Genomic DNA, 12,064 nt, shown 5'->3' with positions numbered 1-12,064 from the left:
TGCCATTTCTAATTTACTGAACCTTTACATGCTATTTTTATTATCAGATTTCATAAACAAATAATTGCTAGCTTGTTTAGTTTAGTCATCTCTTCACAGGCAACTGCAAGTTACAATATGACATTCTGGCTATATACAAGACGCTTCATTTTGCAAGGCTTTCATGAAGCCTATAATACTTGTTTGCATAAAGTATGGTATGAGTGAGGAGGTGTTGTGATGCTTCCCTAGACCTATGGAATTCCTCTAAATTTACTACTTATTGATTACCATGCTCTTTTGCAATTAGTCATTTGTAAAACAAATTCATTGCTGCTAGTGAGAGGTAAGGGATTGGCTGTAGTGGAGATTGGAATCCCCCTATTTATCCATAGAACAAGCAGAGTGTGGGTACTAGCGCTGGGAGATTCTCAGAGTGTGGGATGTTGCTAAATGGTTTACATTGGGTTTGCCTGATTTTGGTGGGCCTGTCCCTCACACTCCAAATTTGTTTGCTACTGAGTGTATGAATTAATCTCCCCGTGCCTCAGTCTTCCCAATGGTAAAATTACCCACTTCATACATGGGCTGTAGGTCTTCATTAAAATCACATGGTTTGAGATCCTCCAATGGAAGATACCATGATACTGCCAAGCATTAATTTTCTTCCATCCAGTTCACCCATTCCAGGTTCATTTAAAGTCAATATTTAGCCAGTTAGTCTTTAACTTATTTTTGGCAAGCTCTTATCAACATCCAATCATAGTTTTATAGCAATTTACAAACATAAAAACCCTAAATATTTATTTCTGTTATTAAGAAATGTGCTCTCCACACTTCACCCCCTAAATAATAGTTAGTTAAAAAATGAGCAGCTTTCACAATACTCTAGTCTCTTTCCCCTTCTTGGAATAATATACATAAATAACAAAAATCCTAGATTTAGATCAGTGCTGGAAAAATAACATTAAAGGAAAAGATAGAAACTAAGGGCCCAATCCAGCAACCAGATCCACATTTGAAAGGGGAGGATATCTGCATCTGTGTGAAACTTAAATGAGATCAGCAGAACTCTGTGCAAGGTGCAAAGGTCTACTAATGCTGATCTGATTGAAGGATTGGGACCCGAGGCCTGATCCAAAGTCCATGGAAGTCAATAGAAGGACTCCCATTGACTTCAGTGGGGTTTGGTAGGCCCATGTCAGATATTTAGGACACGATACATTTTTTAATGGTTACCAAAACAAAGGTAGTTAATCAACACACACCTACACCATGAGTTAGTTATAAAGTTCTGTAGAACAAGTTGCAGCTCGCTCATCTGTTAAAAAAAAAAAAAAAAAGAATGTAGCTTGAAAAGCAGCAGTAGTAATTTGCATGTTCTAGCCTCATCTATGCCTTGTGCAATCCCTCTGTCATTACTTTATGGGTGAAAGATTAGTTTTTGTTTCTCTGCTAATTTTGAATAATTTTGTATTAAAGCAGCCATTGCTAACATCAGGTATTTCTGGAAAGAGTTGGGTTAGATCTTTGCCACTGGCATTGGTTAATCAGTAATCTTTTTCAGTTACACAGGACTAGACAGACCTTGACAATAAGAGGAAGTTTGCTTCCTTTTGGAGTAAAAAGGTCTAGAAATGGGATGGGATCCATAAAAATCTGACAACAAATATGAGCTGCATCTTGACATACATATCATGCCAATTTGCCCTGACCAAAACATGCTTACAGTATGCAACCAGCAACAGATGAGGCTAGAAAAGTCAGCTAAAGAGATTTCAGAGAGAGAGAGAGAGAGAGAGAGAGAGAGAGTTAGTTGTGAAAGGCGCAGAGTACTCCACTCTTCCTCCTATGATCAGCCTTATCTGACTACAGAAACCAGGGCAATGTAAGTTGTTTTGCCAGGACAGCATACATTGCACTTTGGCTTGCCTTGACTCTTCTCACATCTCAGTTCACACTTACCTCTTCTGAGTTTGCAGACCTATCTGTGTTGAAAGTTGGAATGGTAGGCTCCCCAGGGGGACATAGGATTTTGAGGAATGTTGTGTTGCAATCTGCCTCACTTTGTGAAATGCAAGCCATGAGAGCACATGTCCCTAAGTGACACCTTTTCGAAGTCTTAGCAAAACTTCTAGTTCAATTGCACGTTGCCATGTGGATAGAGCATAGAGATTATATATCAAAATACCAAAAGGGCTTTTAAGATGGTTCAAACTGTCCTTGCTTCTTTTAATTCTGGAATATCTGAACTCACTGCATATAGTATGCTGTAGGATAAGGAAATTGCAAACTGGTCATGAGCGACACTGCCATGTCTATTTATTAATGAACATGTATGTGATAGTCCAACAATTTAAAAGGAAAAAATCTAAAATTATGTTTATACTATTTCTTATAGTAAAACATTTACAAACAGAACTTTATAATTCCTAGGAGTTTTAGTTCTTCAGGGTTATGTCACAGAATATGCCAAAAAGAACACAACATTTGCAATAAATGTAAATTACAGGAAACCTCCTATTTTCATGCATGACAGTCATATGAACTGACACAAACCTTTTGGACAGGGTATGTGCATTAAAGACATGCTGGAAATTGTCATACCTCAAATATCACAGTTATGTATCACTGACATTACTGATGTATTAAAACATCATAAGACTTATCAAAGCTCTGTTACTATTGTTAACAGTGGCTAAAAAAAGAATCCTGATGGCCTGGATGAGTCTAGCAAGACCACAAGGGACGCGATGGCTCAATCTGATCAGCGTAAACCTCATAACAGAGTAAGTCTTAGCAAGAGCAAGAACAAAAATCAGGCCATTTTGAAAGGAAATGGGGAAACAAAAACAAAATCAATGATTTCAAAATAAGCAGACCTACTTGACGATAGCCAGGGTGGCACTACTGCTGTGTTTCTCCTCACCAATAAAATAGGCATATTCTTGTCATTTTTTTAAAATAGAAAGCTTGGAGAACAAGTCTTTCTGTTCATGGAAGGGAAAGAGAATAGGAAAGGTTTTTAAACCAAATCTTTCCATCTATTCATACTCTTAGAATTCTCAAGATTTTGGCTAATAGCAGTGAAAGATGTTAAATCAGAGTGAAACAAAATTCAGGCTAATGCTGACCTACAGAAAATGCCATACAAAATGAATTGCCTAGACTTAAGGGATAGCGGTGCATATTAATAATGCTTTAATCCAGTTGCTGGTGATAAAACATGTTCTGTTCAGGAAAAGTACTGACTAAAATTAACAATATCACTGGACTACAGTTGCCTAGCACACCATAACCATGGGCATAATCCTGGTCCTATTAAAAAAAAAAAAATCAATGGGAGTTTTGCAATTGACTTCAATGGGGCCAATATTCCACCACATGTGATGTTTTTGAATTGCAGGAGCTGTCAAAAGAAAAATGTTGCACGAGTTAATATTTTATACCATGGTTCTGAGGTTATCACTCATACACTGGGAATTTGTTCCAATAGTTAATTGCCCACACAGTTAAAATTTACACTTTTGAATACTGCTAAGATCTTGGCTTCTAATACTGGGGCAAGCACATGCATACCAATAGCAACGGCTCTTGGGAAATATTTTCTGCTCTGTGTAGGCAAATGATCAGTACAAGGTGGAGATCACTGAAACCCAATATCCTTGATATTTTTAGAAGGGTTTGGCAACACTGGATTTTAGTGATGATTAAAATACTTGAGTGGCCTAAGAATTAGATTTGGAAATAGCTAGACTCCCTGAATTCACAGCTGACTCAGCTTTTCTTCCTTCAAGGACAGCTAATTGGCGTATACCCTGGGATTTTTAGGTGTAGATATTTTGGATGAGATCTTAAAAGCAGAGGTCCCAATTCTGGGCTGCATCCCAGAGCCAGAAACTCTCCCCCCCAGGGGGATACCCCAGAGATAAAGAGATGGCAAAACACCATCGCCAGTGTAGGGCTGTGACCAGGGGCGGAAGAACATGGGTGAATGGCTGGAGTGCAGGCAACTCTCTTGAGCACTACAGCGGCCAGGGTGTAAGTGAGAGCAGTCCCTGGTACTAGCCAGGTTTAAAATGCAATTAGTTGACACAATACTGAATACTATTTGACCCAGTCTACACTGACCGGTTGGTTATGGTCAGTATCATGTCAGCTAACTCAACTCTTCAAAATCACATTCAAACACAATACAGCTTTCTACTGAAAACAAGCCCACCAAGATTAAGTACCCTAAGGCAACACAGATGGGTTAGTAGCACAGCAAGGATCAGAACAGAGTTGATGCTAGCATGATGGTAGGTCTACCAGGGGTTCTCAAACATTTTCATATAGCGTGGACAACTCAATAGAGAGCCTGTCTCAGAGACCACGTCACCTCCCATTCACAAAAGATCCCTGTGGCAACTTCAGCAATTGTTTATACTGAACAACAGTAATACTAGGAAATTAATAAAGTAGTTTAGCTGTCTTTAACGCAATAAATATTTGTCCTTTTACAAAGGACAAATTTGTTCTTCATTTCAACTCCTCTTCTCATCAGTTCTCTTGCTCTTTCTCCCTCTCCTCCCCTTATTCTTTTGCTGTCTGGTCCCTTTTTCCTCCTCTACCCTTGGACATACTACTTGCTACTTAATTCCCTCTTTTCCTGGGGATACTGCCCCTGGACAGCAGCCTCATTCTCTTCCCTCGAGGTCACGCCTCTCCTCTTGTAAAGCAGTGACCCCTGGCAGAGGCAGATAAATTGGCTTCTCCTCATTTCCACTTTCTTTACAAGCCCCCAGGCTCTTCTTTGTATTGAAGAAACTGGAGCACCATGTGTCCAGCCTTCCTTGAGCAGACCAACCAGTAAGTGCTCCACGGGCTACAGACCACAGTTCCAGAACTGCTGAACTTGCATATAGAGGTGCAACGCTATTGCCAGACTTTGAAGGTATCTTCAAATGAATGCACAGGGTTACTAAAAGCTAGCATTAGTACAATACAAAGACAGGCAAAGGAAGTGTCTATTGGGGGTGCCAGTGAAATCCTAGAGCACCCATTGTTCTGGTTTTCACCCTTTATGGCACCAAAATCTTTGTTTCCTTGTCCCATGATTTTGTGATAAGGCACTGGATTAGGATTCAGATCATCTAGGTTTGCTCCCAGCTCTGCCACAAAATGCCTGAGTGATCTTGGGCAAGTGACTTAATTTTGCTGTGCCTCAGGTCTCTATCCACCTATGCTATTTCACAGGGGGATGTGCATAATTGACTAATGCTCAGATAAGACAGAGACAGAAAAGACAAACAGTTTATATTTTATTGAAAGGTTTAGACATTGTTCTCTCTGCAATATTACTGTGCAGAAAAACTTCAAATTAAATCTGACCTTTTCATTCTATTAAACCTGTTTGTCCCCATCCTTGGACCTCTTCCTCATACTCAAAAGTTGGCTGGAGAAGTGTATTGTGATCCTTCCAATCCATGTTTAATTTTAATTGAATGTTTGTGAAGATCCTGCAGGCTTCCCACATCAAAGGTCATGCTGGGCATGCAAATTAATAAAGTCATGTTTTATGTTGTCATCATGCATTATAAGGATGAACAGTATGAACTATTACCTGAAAAGAGTTCTCAGACTGAAAGCTTTCTGCACAAAGATCTAGTATTAACGGATACGTAAGCTGATCTCAATCTGCCAGCGACTTCATTATGTAGGAAACAGGAGCCGAGACACACGGGGTCAGATTTTCAATGAATACCTCAATCTGGCTTTGTTTCATGTATACAATTATCTGCATGCATTCAGTTCTGTGCAGTCATATTCCTATGCAAGTGCAAGGACAGGCCAACAGAACTTCAACACAAAATTAGAGATCACATTTGAACATCTACCCCCCTCCCCCTGTGTTTTTTGGGGCTGTCCTGGTGCTGGAGAATTCTGACTGCTGATACCTAAAGCATAAATATGATGCTGTGGTCCTTATTCACTTAAAACCATGTTCAAAAACATTTACCATCTTAGGAATTCTAACATTATAGATTAAAAAATCCAGACACTTCTGCAACAAAAGTATATGTTTGTTCATTCTTCAAATCAAGACTATACTGATGAAGGGCATTCTGTCTCATGCTCTGGCTCCTTACAAGGTGTCTCTCCATAGTTTGGTTTTCAGCAATAATGCTCTTGGTAAACCAGAGGATGCAGGTTCAGTCCTAGGCCTGATGTTCGTTTTCTACTTGTTGAGAATATGTTGTCCATTGGTTAGAGCAAGGAAATCTGAATCACTAACCCTGGTTTCTATTCCTGGCTCTCACTGACCCAGAGGTCAACTTGGCCAGCAAGCATTTATGGCCAAGTACTGGGACGGCTATCAAGTTGTCCTGAGTCAGTTGCTGCCTAGTGTTGGGATTTCATTAGTTGATAACTAATATTAACAATGGAATAACATATTCAAATGCAATTTTCATGCCTAGTCACCAGCAACCTACTTTGAGTCCTCTTCCCCTTCCCAACAACCCTTCCATGTCACAGCTGCAACCCAACCCACTTTAAGCACTGACATTAGGCAAGTGTCTTAACCTGTCTGGTTGGTTCCTCAGTTTCCCCAGACATCCCTACATCAGAGCAGTGCTTGCCTGCTGGATAAGGTGGGTCTTTAAAAGTTTCTCAGGTCATCGGGTGAAAGATGCAATAGATGCAAAATTTTTATTAATCTCCTAATTTTCTTTAACTAATGAGGCAGCCACCCTATGATAGTGTGATTATTTTAGTATACAGGGTACTGAAGGCTATTATTCTCAATTGGGTAAGAGTCTACATTCTTTGCAATGCAGTAAGAACTGGGAACACAGTAGCATAGTTCAACATATCCGATTCTTGTGTCCTGCATGCCCGGTTTGTAACCGAAGTGGCTTGGAAGCTTTAATATTTCATAGTGGTATAAATGAGTCATGCCTGGTCCCCTACATTTAGCATAAATTATGTACATGGTTTTGAACAATGTGATAGTGAAACAGAGAAGTCCAGCTTGGAAATCTATCACGGAGTTTGCCATCAAGGTGCTGACACAAGACGGGCACACAATTTATGTCATTTATTCTCCACCCAGGGAAATTTAACTTTTACTTGGACATTTGATTCCTGTCAAATTCCTCTGCCTCAGTGTAGTCTATTGGACAGTCTGCTAGCCTTGGCTAATGTATCTTTGAACCGCTGCTCTCCACTAGGGCTAGCTCCTTCTCTTCCCCTCTAAGGCCTAGTATGTAGTAGGATAATTTCCTATTGCCCAAAGCAGGGATACGTAATGGGTGCAATTGAACCAGTGCTCAGCTTGGTTAAACGGCCATGACAACCTATGTTCTGCAGGGTTTCAGAAAACCATGATTAACGCTTTGAGGGTAAAGTGGAAGCAAGCCTGTTAAAGGCCAAAGAAATCTAGGTCACCCTTTGTTCCCTCTACTCTCAATACCTGGTAGATCAAGTTTATTAGACAGATCATTTTCCTAGCCATAATGACTTCCGCTATGGATTCAACCTGAATTCTTTCCAAAAGGTGGAGACTGGTTCCTCCTTAATGAGCCAATGATTGCAACATATTTCTAAAGCTCCCACTGTAGTGTCTGTTCTCCTCAGCCCAGTCACCATATTCCCCCTCATGCATATGTATATCTCACACAATGCTCCTCACTATAGGTTTCTTAGGCAAAAGGTCCCACAGCTCTTCACTGGAGTGAACGGAAGACTAACATCTCCAGCCAGCTTTTTAAATTTGACTCCAATAATGTAGTTTCTGCTCTTCTCAAAAGGCCATGGCTAAGTGGCTGTCTGGTTGTATCCATGTGTGATGGGGTGTCCACCTGACAGGACTGGAAGGGGTTAAGGTGGCCAGGCTGGCCAATTAACTCCCTAGGGCACACTTGGGAGAGCCAGGGAGCTGGGAACTGATTGATTAGGAACAGGCTCATCTGTGCTGGATTTGGCAGAGCCTATATAAACCCAGGTAACTGGCTGCAGACATAGGGCAGTCACTCCCTTGGAAGAGGGCGTTGGTTTGCAGCTGGTACTTCTAGAGAAGGGGGGAGACTGGGAAGAGTAGGAAGCAGTCCAGGGAAGGAGCAATGAGGGCTGAGAGGGTAGAGCCCAGAACTGCTGAACAAAGGGACCCTGGACTGGAACCCGGAGTAGAGGGCAGGCCTGGGTTCCCCTATTGGCCACTGGGGAAGTGGCACCATCAGGGCAGCACAGGAGAAGACTGCCTGGGACTGTTTGTACAGAAGGACTTTGAGTAACCCCAAAAGGGGAAAAGATGGATGATGGCCCAGCCAGAGGGCCGAGTCAGGAAGAGGAGGTTGCGGTTCCTGGAGTGAGGCAGGTCTGCACAGTGCGAGGAAGATGGGAGAGGCACCAGCAGAAGGCACACCAACTGGCAGAGCTAATCCCCAGGATGGCTATCAAAGGCCAGAAAGAAAATACATTTGTAAGAAGTTATTTAAAAATCTCATGTTTAAAGACAATCTAACGCTATCTGAATGCATAAGGGGTTGGCAATACTGGGATTTCCTCCTAGGCCTGACTTGAATAAGCCCCTAAAAACCACTGGAAGCAGTGGTGGAAACACAGCAGGAAGTGGCCTTCACAATCCCATGAGCTTTTGATGGCAGCAGAAGCTATTTAAAGGAACTGTGCTCAGCCTTGTTGGTGGAAGTGAGAGGAGGGGTTAGGTGAGAGCTCACATGAATTGGGGAAGGGATATTATACTGTAGCTATAAAGAAGTAGTTTAAGGACTAAAAATCCTAATCAGCTGCTCAGCATTACCATCAGTGGGTGGCAGCTGTGGATAAGGGAAAATGTGAGGGGAGGGCACTAGGATCCAGGAGAGGCAAGTGGGGCACTGCAGGTGGTGGGGCAGAGGGAGGGAGAGGTCTCTGGGAGCTCTCACCCTCTGAGTCTTGTCATCACTGAGAGAGGCTCAGTCTATTTATATTACAGGGCTGGTTCCCTTTTAATAACACTTACAAATGAGTTACCCCCCTCCCCCTGACTCAGTCAATTGTTCATTGGCGAGTCAGTAATTAATTGAATAAACTTTGTGCGCACACAGTCACCAACATAACCACCATTTAACACTCTACTTTCACGAGAGCAATGACAGGGCCTAGCTCAGGGCAGGATGACAGCCTCCAAAACTTAAATCCTTTCTTAAAAAAATTAACCAAAAATTACAGAAGACAACTTGTTTAAATAAAAGTTGAGCGTCGTTCTATTGACGTTTAACTCAAAACAGCAGAAAGGTAATAAAACCAGTGTCAGATACAGCCTTCGAATAATTATTTGTATTACTATCGCACTTAGGAGCCCAGTCATGGACCAGGATCCCATCGTGCTAGGCACTGTACAAACACAGAACAAACACTGCCAACCCCAAAGAGCATACAATACTTTGCACTTAATAGCACCTGAGACTCTCAAAGTGCTTTACAATGAATTCAGCCTCACAAAACCACTGTGAGGAGGGTAAGTAGTAGTCCCATTTTACAAATTGCAAAATGGAGGCCCACATTAAATGTCTTGCTTAATGTCAGAAAGCACGACAGAGAAAGCTGAGACCAAAACACAGTTCCTCTGACTCCCTGTCCTGTGTTTTAACCACTATGACATCCTGCCCCTTTGATGAATGAAAAATGGAATTCTTACGTGCTGGTGATAGAAACACAGATACTTCTCTCTCTGAGGCTCTGTCAGGTTGAGGTGTCCAATTGCTGCTCTTGGAATGCTCTCTCTTTTGCTGTCTCTCACCTTCCCATCAGACTAGTCCAAATCTTAAGAATATATATGCGCAAACGTTGACAACTTACATTAATAGGAATATACCAGTCAGGGAATGTTATGTACTTCTGTCACTGGGAAACAGAAAATGATCATGTAAACCTTTCTTTTTCTGTGTCTATGACAGCAAATGCAGGCAGAGGGGTTCTTTATAGAAGCATGCAGTAGAAGAAAAGGGACAGCGTAGAACTGGAACACATTGCAGTAACTCTATGGAGAGTCTGAGGGAATAAGTAACAACCAACAGTTGGATTAAATTAACCTGTTTTGGAACATATGTGAGAAGATGGCAATTTACTCAGATTTATTGTTTGAAACTGATGGACATTTTTGATGATTTATTTTCTCTCTTGAACAGCTCTGAAAGACTTTCATGTTAGTCACTGGAGCTGGGCTGGTTAGTTCTGACAGGTCACCTAAGTCATGTGTTTTCCCCCCCACTCACTGATTTGACTAACAGACTTGGGCTAATGGTTCTCATGCTACTGCTCTAAAAATAGCTGTGTAGACAGCACTTGAAGTTGCGGCTTGGGCTAGAGCTTGGACTCTGAAGCTAGTGAGTGGGGTGAGCTCCCATTGCTTGACTGTTGACCTGTGCTGGGAGGCTTGCTATCCTGTTAAAGGCCAATTGCAGCTGCAATACCCAGGCATGGGGATGCAATTTGAGAGTGCTATTTCAGCCTTAATAGTTTGGGCTGGTTTAAAGGTGACCTACAGGTAAGGGTACTGAAAATCCAGCATAATTATATGCTGAATGTACCAAACAGCACTAGTAAGGAGGGACATGAAGCATAACGTGTAATGGGATTTAACCATGGAAGAACACAAAGGTTACATTTCAAGTCAGTTATTTGCTGAATGCTCCCTCTTTAGTACAGTAACTCCTCACTTTAAGTCGTCCTGGTTAACGTTGTTTCGTCGCTGATCAATTAGGGAACATGCTCATTTAAAGTTGTGCAATGCTCCACTCTTACCTTGTTTGGCTGCCTGCTTTCTCCACAGCTGGCAGTCTCCCTATGTCCCCCCTCCCTCCAGCGCTTCCCACCCGCCGGCAGACCCCACGGATCAGCGCCTTCCCCCTCCTCCCCATGGCAATCAGCTGGCTTGAGGCATTTTGGGGGCAGGAGGGAGGAGCGAGGACTCAGTGTGCAGGCTCCCCCTCCCCTGTCTCCTGAACGCTGCAAGCCAGCTGATTGCCCCGAGCAGGTGGGGGGGAGGGAGGAGGAGCCTGCACACCAAGTCCTCGCTCCTCCCCCCTAAACGCCACAAACCAGCTGATTGCCCGGGCAGGAGGGAGGGGGGAGGAGCGAGGACTCGGTGTGCAGGCTCCCCCTCCCTCCCTCCCCTGCCTCCTGCCCAGGGCAATCAGCTGGCTTGCGGCGTTTAGAAGAGAGGGGGAGAGAAGCGAGTATGAAGCATGGGAAGTAAAGGGGGAGGAGGTGGGGGGGGAGAAGAGGCAGGTCAAGGATGGGGGCTTGGGGGAAGGGGGGTAGTGGGTGGGCTGAGGGTTGAGCCCCCCGCCCCTGGTGCTTGCAGAGTAGGGGAAGCTGCCGCTGCTGTGCAACGTGCTTCTCCTAGCCTACAGCACCTTCAGCCTCCTTGCCTGCCTCATCTCCAGTGCCAGTGGGCTGTGCCTGTGTACGGTAAGGCAGGGGCACCTCCCAACTATAGTACAGTACCTGTATTAAATTGCTTGTTTAAAATGTATATAATGCCTTTTGTCTGGCAAAAAAAAAATTTCCCTGGAACCTAATCGCCCCCTATTTACATTAATTCTTATGGGGAAATTGGATTCACTTAAAGTCACATTTTTCAGGAACATAACTACAACGTTAAGTGAGGAGTTACTATATTAATCTTTTGGGCATTCAGCATATAATTCTAAAACTGCTGTAATCGTTAGTAATCTATTTGTGAGTCTCCTTTAAGCTATAACTTTAACTACATATATATAAAATCTAACTCTGCTTATTTTCTTAACACACACAATACTATTCACTCAAATCACATTAGTTCCTTTGGGTAAATACCACCTTGGGTGAGGATTAAAACTATGTATCTAATTATTATGAAGTATCAAGTATAACTGTATATTACAGACTTACAGAAATACAAAGGACTATTAAATTGACTCATTTATATGCCTTAGTCTATATCTAAAAATCTCAATCTTCACATGTGCAGCTGTTGACTAATCAGTGTGAAAAACTCCTTCAGCATGTCAGAAAGAAATGCAGGTACTTGCACAGCAAACAGCCATTCTATACAAAT

This window comes from Emys orbicularis, chromosome 3, assembly GCF_028017835.1.
Source record: "Emys orbicularis isolate rEmyOrb1 chromosome 3, rEmyOrb1.hap1, whole genome shotgun sequence".
NCBI classification, from domain to species: domain Eukaryota; kingdom Metazoa; phylum Chordata; order Testudines; family Emydidae; genus Emys; species Emys orbicularis.
Note: the sequence above shows the minus strand (reverse complement) of the source record.